The sequence below is a fragment of the Littorina saxatilis genome, linkage group LG8, assembly GCF_037325665.1.
Source record: "Littorina saxatilis isolate snail1 linkage group LG8, US_GU_Lsax_2.0, whole genome shotgun sequence".
In the NCBI taxonomy this organism is placed as follows: domain Eukaryota; kingdom Metazoa; phylum Mollusca; class Gastropoda; order Littorinimorpha; family Littorinidae; genus Littorina; species Littorina saxatilis.
Window position 1 is genome coordinate 34,754,179 of NC_090252.1, and position 13,312 is coordinate 34,767,490.

General features: G+C 39.1%; 1 long non-coding RNA gene across 1 annotated transcript; it reads right to left on the minus strand.

The window, feature by feature from the left end:
- Positions 1 to 7,180: 7,180 nt before the first annotated feature.
- On the minus strand, positions 7,181 to 11,043 carry LOC138973379 (uncharacterized). The gene is made up of 2 exons (XR_011457997.1): positions 10,530 to 11,043; positions 7,181 to 7,997 (listed from the first exon to the last, which is right to left on the minus strand). It is a non-coding gene; the product is annotated as an uncharacterized lncRNA (long non-coding RNA).
- Between the last annotated feature and the right edge of the window lie 2,269 nt (positions 11,044 to 13,312).

The following is a 13,312-nucleotide window of genomic DNA, read 5'->3' on the forward strand; positions in this document are numbered from 1 at the left end:
CCTACGTTTTTGTCCATTAGTTTGACAAACACTTGAGCAAAATCAACTTACTTGTATCAATCACTTTGTTGGCATCGAATAGGAATACGTACAGATCAGAATGTAGATCCCAAACACAGGAACTCCTCCACTGTGACAGTCTGTTCACCACAAAAGCTCTTGCACATCAATGTTGACACCACCTCCAACCTCACCTTTATACATGTCACATGTCTTGCACTGAGAGCTGTAGAGCTACAATTTCCTCCGGATCAAACTGGGTGATACATCCACGACGAGTATTTCTGGGTGCAGCGTCGGGAACTTTAATCTGTTTGCAGCCAGTTCCATTGGCTTTGCAGCAACGAAGGCGAGTTCTCTCGAGCACATCACAGCCCTGTTGCAATTAACGAACTGCAGCATGCACCTCCATCACATCTCCTCTACAACTCGCCTCAACTACGTGTGTTCTTGCAGTTGATGCAGTGCCATTAGAAACGCCAACGGTGTTTTTGACACTGAAAAGCGGACGGTCTGTCTCCTCTTCGTCCGCATATTCAGCAAGCGTCACATATTTCGGCATGAGAATCGGAGTCACTGAATCCAGCAACGTCTTCGGCAAAGAAATCCAACAACAAATCTTGGAGTTCGTGGTTATTTTCAAGCGAATCGCAGTTGAGAAGCGCTGTCAATCGGCGTACGTCAGTCATTGTTTTGGTTTCGTTCAGCGAACGGAAATCACTGTGTTACTTCCCCCTGGACTGATTTGACCAATGAGGAGGCCGTTGCTAGTCCTTTTTGGAAGGCAGACAAAGCTGATTGGTTCAATCTTAAAATTTGTTTACGTGCCGGTTTCCTTATTTGGAGGAAGTGGACGGGTATTTTGAACCACTGCGCAGCAGGGCGCGAAAGCTGATGCAATAAGCTTTCCGACGGTACCAAACTTGTTGGGGCCCTGTCAGGGATACACTAAGCAAATTATCGGTCAAAGTGAGGCATTTTGATGTCATGCTGGACTTTTTTGATGAATGTATTGCATTTAAATCCAATAATTTAACTATTTAGCGATTGATTTTGGCATATTTGTTTGGTTGTCATGTAATTTGGGGTCTACAGAACACGTTTCTGCAAAAAAGTGAATTTCACCCAGATAGACCCTCAGTGCCTTTTCCTCGAACTAGCTCGCTTTCGTCTGCTGCGACTTAAGACTGGTTTCGTGGTGGACCGTCACATATGCTTTCTAAAAGGTCACCTGACAGTCGAGATATTTCCTTCTCTTCTTTTGCCCTCTAACCATAACCTTCCTTATCGGAGTTATGCTCGACATTGTCTAACAAAGACCATACCATACGAGGTAACTAAAGTAGTGCAAACGCGATGTTTTGATGAAACACAAAGTTACGGACTGGCTGCCGATTTTCGCGAAATGGGCAGGTTTAGGAAGCCTTTACGCATTTTTGGCAAAACGATTCCGAAATGGGCAGCGTTTAGCCGATTACGCAAAATGGGCAAACATGTTGCCGATTCCGCGCATTCGGGAAAGGAAACAAACGGGCAATAGATGTGTTTTTCTAACGTTTGTATCAGATCAAAAAAGCCAAAATACAGCCTGAGGAAGAAAGTTCATAATTACATAAGACCTAGAGCTGACGCAAAACACACACACACACACACACACACACACACACACACACACACCCTCGCACGCACTCACGCACGCACGCACGCACGTACGTACACGCACGAGCACGCACGCACGCAGACGCACGCATAACCACGCACGCACGCACGCACACATGATACATACACGCACGTACGTACGCACGCACACACACACACACACACACATGCACACACTCAAAACAACACCGCTGACAGTGCACTTAAAGTGTAACTAAACAGACATTTTGAAGTGTCAGCTTTACTGAATTGCTTTATGTTTTGTCCAAGTATAGACCTGTAGAAGCGATACTGGACGATTTTTCCAACGTTTACTGTGTTTTCTGATTTACTACGATTTTTTAAAAGTGTTGAACCCATTTCAGATTTACCTGCTTATCTGTTCTTGATTTGATACTTCCAAAGAACAAGTGGTACTTTGAGTTCCGGTTTTATGTTTTAACCAATCAGAATTTGGTTTCTAAATAAAATCGTCTGCTGCCTGTCCCAGCAGAGTCGGCAACAAGCACTGCTTGCCACATGTGTGATGTTACCAACAGAAATAGCCATAAATTGGGCAAGGTAGCAATGTAAATGAATTGGATCTAACTAATGTGCTTGTACTGCATCTCTGGCCTTTGAATTCACTCCAAATGTACTGGCTCAGCGTGAGAGGCAACATCCTGTCGAAGTCGTAAGCACGAGGCTGACTGGGAGATTATTATTCGAAGAGCATGCTGAAACGGATTGTAAGTACAATATTTTACATGTTCTCGACATTTCTGTTGATCTTTCCTTAACTTTAATTGTTTCCTTGATTTAAAACCCTAGGGCTTGTATTTTCAGTTGTGATACTAAGCACGTATCTTTACCACAGTATCTGATCACTTCACACTTGAATTTTGGAATGATGAAGTGGAATTATTTCTGGATCTAATTTATTCCTTGTTCCCCCCCTCTCGATTCCTTTTTTCGCCACATATGTATTGTCGTGTAAGGGGGTAGATGCGTGTACTGGCTGATTTTTTTATATTTTTTTTTACTTCGGTCAGATACAGATGATTGGAAAAAAAACTTGTCAAGGATTTCAGAATTTAATAGATCTGTTCGAAGTTTTTACGGGATGGGTCCTGTTACAATACAGACTGAATGTGCGCAAGATGAACTTTTGATTAAACATACACACACAAATGAATCTCTTGATTTTTTTATACGGCGAATGTCCAGTTTCCACCACCACGTCTGTGGTATGTTTTTATACTGTTTGATTGAATAGACTGACGTACATTCTCTCGTAAATGTGCGCGCGTGTGTGTTTGTCTGGGCCTCAGACTTATTAATCAAAGATGATGTTGCACATTGCAGATCTTGACTAGGATCAGGATTTTACATGGACACAACCTAGAATTTAACATCCTGGGGGGAGGGGGGTACTGCGCCTTTCACATCAAAATGTAAAGATCTATTTTAAATAATACTTATTAGAAGGGAACAAAATCAAACAAACTACAACAATCGTTCTGAGGGGAGAGAATTACAATATGTGTGTGTTTAATAATTCTGTGTATCGAAAAGCATTTCTAAGCAATATATTATTTTAATTTAGCATTTTCAGTTACCGGTTCAGTTCTGATAAGAAAAATACATGAGATCCTAACTGTCAGACTCATAAAAACCCAACCAATGCACTGAACTCTTATTCCATGCACAGAACTGATGCTGTACAACTCATAAACAACATATACAAAAACTGAACAAATCCATCAAGCCTTTCAAAAGTTGCAACATTTTAATTGTAGCGTTTTGTCTGAAAATTACATTCAGAGAAAACAGCATTTTAAAGATTTGAACCAGTACATACAAAAACAAGTAGCACAGTGCACCCTGAATTCATATGTTTTTATCAGAATGACCACTTTACTATGATGGGGAAATGATTTGACGATCAAATTATCCGGACTTTTTTTTAAAAATCATTTGAAAACTCATCTATGTTAGTGCAGATATGAATCAAAACGAAACTGTCGGACTCATAAAAACACAAGGAATCCACTGTATTCTTATTCCATGCACAGAAATGGTGCTTCACAAATCATAAACAACATATACAAAATTGGAACAAATCCATCTAGCCATTCAAAAGTTACATTTTAATTACCACATTTTGTCTCAAATTACATGTAGAGAAAACAGCATGTAAAAGAGTCTCACTAGTACCCCGGTAAACTAGTACCACAGTAGAGCTTGAATTAATGGGGTGTTTTTTTTTAACCAGAATAACACTTTAACTATGAAGGGGAAATGATTTGATAATCAAATTATCAGATTTTTTTAATTTAAAAAAAAATCATATGAAAACATTAAAAAAGTCAATTATCTGTGTTTGTGCTGATATGAAAATATTGATCAGAACCAAACTGTCAGACTCATAAAAACCCAACGGATGCACTGATTTCTTATTCCATTGCATAGAAATGATGCTTCACAAATCATCAACAGCATTACATAATTATATATACACAAATGGAACAAAGCTATCAAGCCATTCAAAAGTTGCAACATTTTAATTACAGTATTTCTGTGCTCAATCCTAACACTGCAGCAAATTTCTGTAAAGCTGAATGTCCCTTTCCATGTACCAACATGGTCATACGCGGATTATTTTAAATGCAACTTTACCACCCGAAGCGTTGCAAACACCGGGAGAAGAGTAAACAACTGCAGACTTGAATGGACACTCATATGCACTCCAGATGCAGGGCCTGTGCAAATCCTTGGGCTGATGCATCACCTTCTTTCATAATCAGACTGCTATCAGACAAGCATTCAGTACAGAATATAGACCTTTCAGCAATAGATTGAGCTGATCAATGTTGACAAAAGCCCAACACATGTCAGCGGAGTGACGTTGCACAGTACCAGTATCCATATCTGCTTGTGATGGGTCAGAAGATGGCAAATTATCTGTATCTTCTTATGGTTGGTCAGAAGATGGCAAAGCTGATGTTTCTGCTGTGGAAGAGGGTAGTTCCGGTTTAGCAAACTTTTCCATCAGGTCAATCTTTCTCCTCGCTGCCACCACAGGAGGACTGGTTCTCCCCTTGCTCCAACCTAATAAATACACAAACACTGATTTAATATTTGATACAACTGTCCATGGTTTTTGTTTGTAATAAGCTGCAAATTTTAAGACTCAATATAAACGTCAACAAGTGCTTGTACTTTATTTTGCAAATGACCATGTTACATGGGGTGTACCTCAACTTTTTGGCTAGGCCGGTAAATCAGAAATCCCAATCAGCCCCCAACCACTGAACCAGGCGGGTTTTCTTACAACCACCTCAGCGGCTCGTACCCACATATGTCGGTTGACGAACACACACACACACACACAAAAGACATTCATTAATTTAACAGTGACTCATACTCATTACATGTGGATTTGCACTACTTATTAATACCCAAACACACACAACTTAATGACAAAAAAATTTATGTTTTAATATATATAATGATAAATAATTGAAAATAAAAGCAGCCACGAAAAAGCAAAAGAAATCAAAGTATTCTCACCCTGTCACACACTAAACCTCACAGAAGGTTATCCCATATATATACATACCAGCCCCTATCACAAAATTTACATGTCAAGTTTACAATGGGATTTGAGTAACCACACAATCACATACAATGATACACACAGGAACTAATACTGAAACTAGCTGAATTATTTTCTTTCTTTCTTCCTTTCTTTTCATATTTTTCTTTTAAAATTAATTCATTTCATCACACTTGCTATGTATTTGCTTGTTTCTTGTCTGTTTTGTGTGTGTGTGTGTGTGTGTGTGTGTGTGTGTGTTCTGTGTGTGTGTATACATTTTCAGATTTCCTAAACCTAGCACTGTTTGCAGGTGATCTTTATGCTTTTGATTCATGAGTTGCCGCCCCAGTCCTTTAGTTTAACTCTTTTTTTTTTCTTTGGTGAAGTAAATTGGATCTATTTTTTTATTCCTTAGTTAATGGAAAAGATTTGACAACAATATTGCTGTCAATGATAGGTTGGTCAGCCATGCTGGTGTAAACCAATCCTTTAGAATTAGAGAACGCTCTCTAGTAGGGTACTTATTTTCCTACGGTCAATGACCAGAAACAGAAACTGTGTCAGTCGTACATCGCTCAGATGCTGTTTCTCAGTTTGACCACAGACAAAGAATAATGATGACATGTTACACCATAGTAAGCTCTCAAGGACTGGCCAGCGAAGAACAATAAAATAGGGGTTGTGAAGACGATATCACAGAGATGGTCGAGGGAGGGAGGGGCGGGGGGGGAGGGGGTTGCGGCGGCGGCATGGTCAGTAAATTGGATCAAGAAACCCGCAAAATACTTCAGACACAAACTGTTTATCATTTACCTGCAAACCCTAACACATTCTTACAACAACAACAACATAACAATGTGCAATAAATCACGTTGTCAAACAAACAAGATCGAAAAGAGAAAGAAGCAAAACCCACCTCGTCGAGTCAAGAATGTCGTCTGCTTCAATTCGATCATGTTGGTTCATTTCGGAGTGTTGTTACTTCCTTCTACTGTTCGCTGCTGCTGGTTCATCTTTCTCTGATATTTCTTGCCACTATGCCGAACATTTCCAATGTTAGGGTTGTTCTCCGCAGCTCAAAACTTTGAAAAATGCTGCTGAATCGGTGAAAAAGTCATGGATTTGTTGACACCGGGGGACTGATAAGTTGTCTACTGCGCTTGCGCCAAATGCCTTTGACCTACATATATTTGCATATATTAATTCCGGGGTTTCGGTTGGAACGGATTCTCTCTCTTTGTGCCTATGTCAACGGAAATTCCCCAACGGTGATGACGTCATCTTGAAGAACGGAAATTTCCACACAGTTTGAACAGCGAAGGGTCATGTCATGTGCGCACATTTACCAGCACGGAGTATCCAAAGTAGACCATTTTTTCGATTTTTTTGATAAAACACAGACAAAAACAACAAAACATCGGTTTGAAAATGGTTTTATTTACATGAATACATGTCTAAAATGACAAAAGCAGATTATTGAATGCATTCCAGGATGTTCAAAGGTGTGAAAAATGCAACAACCCCAAAAAGGTGTATGAGACCAAAAATAACTCATTTTGCCTACCCGGTCTGCCCTTAAAGAAAATCGTCTCTTCTACAGGGTTGACCCCCCTAAAAAGGACACCCACAACCATGCAAATTACTTCTGCATCTGTTGAACCAATTATTTTATATATGGTATTCATTAACTTCAGTTTATGTTCTGCCTTTCCAGTAAGTGGCAATTTTGTAAATTGAATGGTCTGACTTTTGTGCAATTTTAATTTTTTTCTCCAAATTCGGGGGTCAACTAAACAGAACGAGTTTTGACATTGAGCGGTAGCCATTTTTACCTAATTTAAACCCTTCAGGCTTTTACCTTTTTGATTATTTTGAATGTCTGAGTATGTAAAAACATCCCCTTCAACCCCCAGGCTATCGATGACCTGAAGAAAGCATGCAGTTACAGCTAGGTTCAGGGCAATCCTCAGACACGAAAGCGTTGGTGTCATTGGTGATGCAAAAGTTAGATAATTTAACCTACAAATTTGCCACTTTGTGAACTGCACATGCATAAAATCAAGTTTAAGTATGCTGAATATGAAGTTATCCAGTCAATTGGTGTAGAAGTTATAGCATTTCTGTCAGTTAACAGTATTTAAAATCTCTAAAGTAAAATCTGACATATTCGAAAGTTTTGCATAAACACCCAGACAATTTTTACGATATTCTCCTAAGCTTCTCCACTTCTCAGCCCTGTCTTGGAAATGAATTCGAATAAGGCAGTCAAAATAACTTAGTTTGGAGCACCCATCAATCAGAATAAGCATTAACTTTTGACACAGGAAATATCTTCTACCGAAAGCTCTCCTGGTTTTATTCTACATTTTTCCTGCATAATGGTAACAAATTTAATGATAAATCTAAACAACGAAGTGACTGTGGTAAGATGAACAAAGTTAAAAAAAACAAAGGATTACTGTAAATGGTTTACGAATCGAAATCTAAACAAGTTTTAATGATAAGTAAAATGATAAAAAAAATAAAATTAAAAAAAGCTAACGTCCTCGCATTTGTCCAGAATTATTCCATGTTTAACATGGGAACAGAGGGATAATTGGTGTAAAGAATTTTTAAAAAGGAGGGTTAGGGTAACCCTAACCCTCTTTGGACTATCTGTATGCAATGCCCGCTATAGGTGAAAGACTTTTGTGGAAGCCATGGAAGAATGCATCGCTGTTGTGCTGGTTCAGCTTGAGGTCCTGTCCTAGCGAATATCCTGCACACACAAAAACACGACTTTTTAAGCCACTTATGTTGCATTCCGTGACATAGCTTTGTTAAAACCGTGTGCCTGATAATAATGACAGATTTTGTTGATATACATTTTTTTTAAGACACCCCATATGACAATCTCTTTCAACATAGTTTACGAATCACCAACGTGTATACAAACGCAAATAACCCACAGGTCAATAAATTACTTTCCAGAGAGAGAGAGAGAGAGAGAGAGAGAGAGAGAGAGAGAGAGAGAGAGAGAGAGGAGAGAGAGAGAGAGAGAGAGAGAGAGAGAGAGAGAGAGAGAGAGAGAGAGAGAGAGAGAGAGAGAGAGAGAGAGAGATTAAAACTAGAAAATGTGTGCTATATAAAACAAGGATAATCACTGTCAAATCTTTGCTTGTACCTGCATGGTGTTTACTGCGCTATATACACAACCTGTTTTATTTCATTTATTTATTTTTTTTTTTTTGGGGGGGGGGGGGGGGATGTTTTGTGATGAGGGTTTTTTCAAAGCCTTTACTGCTTTAGTCATTGAATCCACCCGACTTCGATTTATTGTTCAGTGATGGGTAATTGTGTGACCAACTATGTAAGTTAGTGATTGTTCTGGCTTCATACAATGACATTGCATTAATTTTATAAGTGTATGTGTGTGTGTTTCAGGCAAAAGCTGATATTACAGTCCTAGTTGTATGCAGTACCTCTGCTTCTTCGTTCAGGAATCAAAGTATACAATCTAAACCGATTATTTTGTTCAATAATGTTCAGCTTACCATCCCGAAGAAGGCAGTAACGTGCCGAGATATTGATTATAGATATTAACGTACCTAACCTGGTTACTGGTGTGTTTTCTTTTTATTTCAATAATGTAAATGTGTGACAACTTGCAGGGTACTTGATGTTCAGAGCAATTTTTCTGGCAAAAGACCTTTTATGGATCAAAGAAAACTTTTGTCGTGGTGCACAACTGCCACAAGTCAATCAATTTGGTTGATAAATAATTTGTGCTGCTTTTTCCCTGGTTCCAAAACGTAGTATGTATTACCACATGTCCTTACCTGTCATTGGCATCACATGATTCTCTGCAAGCAGTCTTTTGTGGAAATACGTCATTTAACACTTGCACTTATAGTAGGGATGATGGGGTCTATGTCGACCAAAAGAGTGGGATTCTCTGTAGGTCGAGTTCCTGTAGGTGGATTCCCTGTATACCTAAGACTTTAAAATTGGCAATCTAGTATACAGGGAATCCCACAGGGTGCAGTTTTTCAATAAAACTTGCAAACCATACTCGAATTTTAAGAAATATCAAAAAAAGATCGAAAAACATCAAATTCTAACGATGTCGCTAAGCATCACGTGACTTTCATTGATATTAGCAAAACGCTACAGGAACTACACCCTGTGGTATTCCCTGTATACAAGATTGCCAATTTTAAAGTCTTAGGTATACAGAGAATCCACCTACAGGAACTCGACCTATAGTGAATCCCATTCTTTTGGTCGACATAGACCCCATCAGCTATAGTAGGTGGCTGTGGAACGGTAGACATGCAACGACAACGAACAACAAAAGACAAAGTGTGGAGTACACTCATTTTTCTTAACATACGCTAAGTTTCTTTGAGAATGCTCCAAGTGAAAATCAGGGGTTCCTAGGCCTGATATCACAATTAAACAGCTTCTTCTCAGAATCAGGAGGGAAAAAACGAGATGTCGTGACAAGAACAGACAGCAGCAGCAGCAACAACAACATTGCTAAATCGTCGCTTTAACAAAATTTCATGTTTAGTATCGCAGACAAAGCACGGCTACTGATCCGACCAAAGCCACACTTCATGCACGATGGGCACATTGTTATGGCCAGCTTGTTAACGTGAGCATTGTGTATGTTTTACATAGAATTGAATGTGTTTGTCGTTGTGTCTGTCATCTATCCTAGTCGTTTGATTTAGAATAAAGCAAACTTATTACAATGACGATTTTCTTCGGTTTTTGATGAAGGATTGGCATCAAGACTTTTCCTATTTTCCAACTCTGCCACCATACACTGGCCGTTCAGGTCTGCATGTCGACCACATGGTGTGTGATCAGATTTTTTGGACATGTTCACAATGCTTACATGACCACCAAATGGAAAATCAGTTGGTATTTGTTATGTTTTTGTGTAAGCACAATCTTCATACAAGTAAACAGAAACAATTTTGTTGCAAACAGAGCCTTCATAAGAAAAAATGCTTCCAAGTCAAAATACATACCCCCTTTTTCGTATTGCGTAAAATATACCCATAAATTCTGGACATCATATTTTAATTTTTTTTCACAACAATGAAACCAAACTTTGGCATATGTTTTAGCAATATATTCACAATAAAACCTATGAGTTTGAAGGCTGCATCTTGTTTTGTTTATTTTTGAGAATTTTTTTGCAAACCCATGCAAATGGCCAGTTTCTGGGGAGAGACTGGGGAGATAATGGCCAGTATAGAAAGAGTTAATAAGTAAACTAATGTCAGAAGTAGGTATTTACCTTGTTTGCCTTCGTGTTCTTGATAGCCCGCTGCAGCATTTGTATCACTTCCCTTGAAATTCAAAACGCCAATGTATTTCTGAAAGGAAAATAAAGATATTGACCGAAACATCACACAAGTGGTATATCATGCTAGGTTTTGTTTACAGTGCCTGTTCTACGACCACATCTGATTGTAATTTAAATAAAGAAAAACTGTATCCATTTATTACTTCTCTATTTGTGTGTGTTTGTGTGTGTGCAGGGGCGGATCACATCATTTTTAAGGGGGAGTTTCCAAATTTCTTTTAGGGACAATTTGACGTTGCGAAGCGTTTAGTTGATGACGCAAAGCGTTCAACCTCCTTGGGGGGGGGTCCGACAAATGTTGATAAAAACAAGGAAAATGGATCAATCTGAGCCAAGAAACATCCCCTAATACACCTTCCAAAAAAGTAAATATATTAAGAAGAAAAATTTGAATCACAACAAGGACAATTGATCGATCTGGCGCAACCTGAGCAAACTAATTAGCCAACTTCTTTCCAAAAACGTCACTTAGAATACAAAGGCCGGCTCCTAAGTGGTCCGGAAACCCCGGAACCCCCCTCCGGATCCGCCCAGTGTGTGTGTGTGTGTGTGTGTGTGTGTGTGTGTGTGTGTGTGTGTGACCGATGTCCTTCTCTAAATTCTAATCGTTGCGTTTGCATGGTAATACAGTTTTAATACTGGATATGCCCATGAAAAAATATCATTTCTTGTTCATGTCATTGTGTGTGTGTGGCCAGGACCGTGACTTCTGCTTGCCTCGACGTCTTCAGAAAAGACACAGAATGCCAGCAGGTGTATGTTCTTGGAGCACTCAGTATGCCGTCATCTGCAAACAAATAAATACAAATTATTCAATTGTGTAAATAAAGAACAATCATTTTAATATTACAACAAAAAATTCATATAACTGTAGTCTTCACCAGAGACATCCACTACACTATCTTTAAATAAAACTGCCGTAAAAAATTGAAATACTATAAAACTTACCCCCACTCAGATCTATTTGGGATTATTCAAGTTTCAACCATGAAACGATGCCGGTTTGGACAGATCTGCTAGTTTGCCGCTGAAACTGAAATCAAAGGCGATCTTCAGAACTATTTCTAATCTTGTATTTGTGATTAATATAAAATACTGATCTTCCCAATAGAAGCTGATGTGTATACACATGACCAGGACAAGGTATTTTGTTACAGGGCATTTACGCAGACGTCGCAGTTCAAAATATCGTTTTAGATCTGATTTTGTACAGCAGCCTGTGTGATTCAGAATCGTCTGCCCTTTTTCGGTTTAACATTTTATGGACGATTCCTATGAGACTGCTCAATCATAACTGATGACAAATTCAGAAACAGATGATGGTTTCAAGTAGGCTACAGTAATGATTCGTTAAAAATGTCAAGCCACTCGTCGATCATTCACACTCAAAGAACCCAAGCCAAATCTGCTCTGGTTCCGAGCAGCTTTTTCCAACTGAGACCCTAATTGTTACGCATCTGCCGCAAAAAGATAGACCACAAACAAGCGGCACTGTACCATGCTTTCGTTTATGTTGCTAAACAGATTAAATGTGCATTGTAAATGTGCTTACAGCAAAGAAATGCATCCTTACTTACCACAAAAATACTGGTACCACATTCATCGCACTTGTGTCTTCTTACCAAAACCTATCGATATGTTTGTTTACGATATATTGGTAATTACTAACCTTTAACTATTTTTCAAAAATCTGAAATGACTTTTAAGAATCAAAGAAAGATTCGCTAAAACGGTTGACTTCAGAAAATAAGCAATATTTTTCTGAACCATGAAATAAAAATCGAAAACTCCGTTTGATCTTTTATTTTGGTAGATTAATGACAACAGCCGGAACTGAAAGTACCAGAACCAAAAATTAAGGGCATTAATCAGGTAAACTAAGAAGATTGTCGTTCCTGGCGCGCACTTCACATGTCCGTCAAACAGTGTCCGAGTGAGAGAAAAACATTTTTTTTTTCGCAGTTCGACAGTATCCCTTCTTCATATCAAAGTGTAAAGGTTGCTGAACGATGTTTTTCCTTTTTGCTTGTTTAGTTACACTTTAAATGCATGACTGTTCTCTTTCAAGCGCTATCGGAATAACCAGTTTATGATTCAACAGGACATGATAAAATATCAAAGCTCATGATGTACAAACAATTAGGACTCAAATCAGGATGTTTGCACATTTCGCAATAATTTCGCACACCAAGCACAGACTAGACACACGCGAGAATCAACACGGCTATTGTTTTACTCCCGGCACATTTCTGATTTGGCGTGGGTGAGAGAGAGAGAGAGAGAGAGAGAGAGAGAGAGAGAGAGAGAGAGAGAGAGAGAGAGAGAGAGAGAGAGAGAGAGAGAGAGAGAGTGAGAGTGAGCTAAAGAGAGAGTGTGACAGAGAGAGAGAGAGAGAGAGAGACAGAGAGAGAGAGAGAGAGACAGAGAGATAGAGAGAGAGAGTGAGAGGGAGTGAGCTAGAGAGAGAGTGTGACAGAGAGAGAGAGAGAGAGAGAGTGACAGAGAGAGTGAATGAGAGAGAGTGATAGAGAGAGAGTGAGATGCAGAGAAAGAGAGAGAGAGAGAGAGAGAGTGAGAGTGACAGAGAGAGAGAGAGAGAGAGACAGAGGGAGAGAGAGATTGAGTGAGAGGGAGAGAGAGAGATTGAGAGAGAGAAAGATTGAGAGAGACAGAGAGAGACAGACAGACAGAGAGATAGAAAGATAGACAGACAG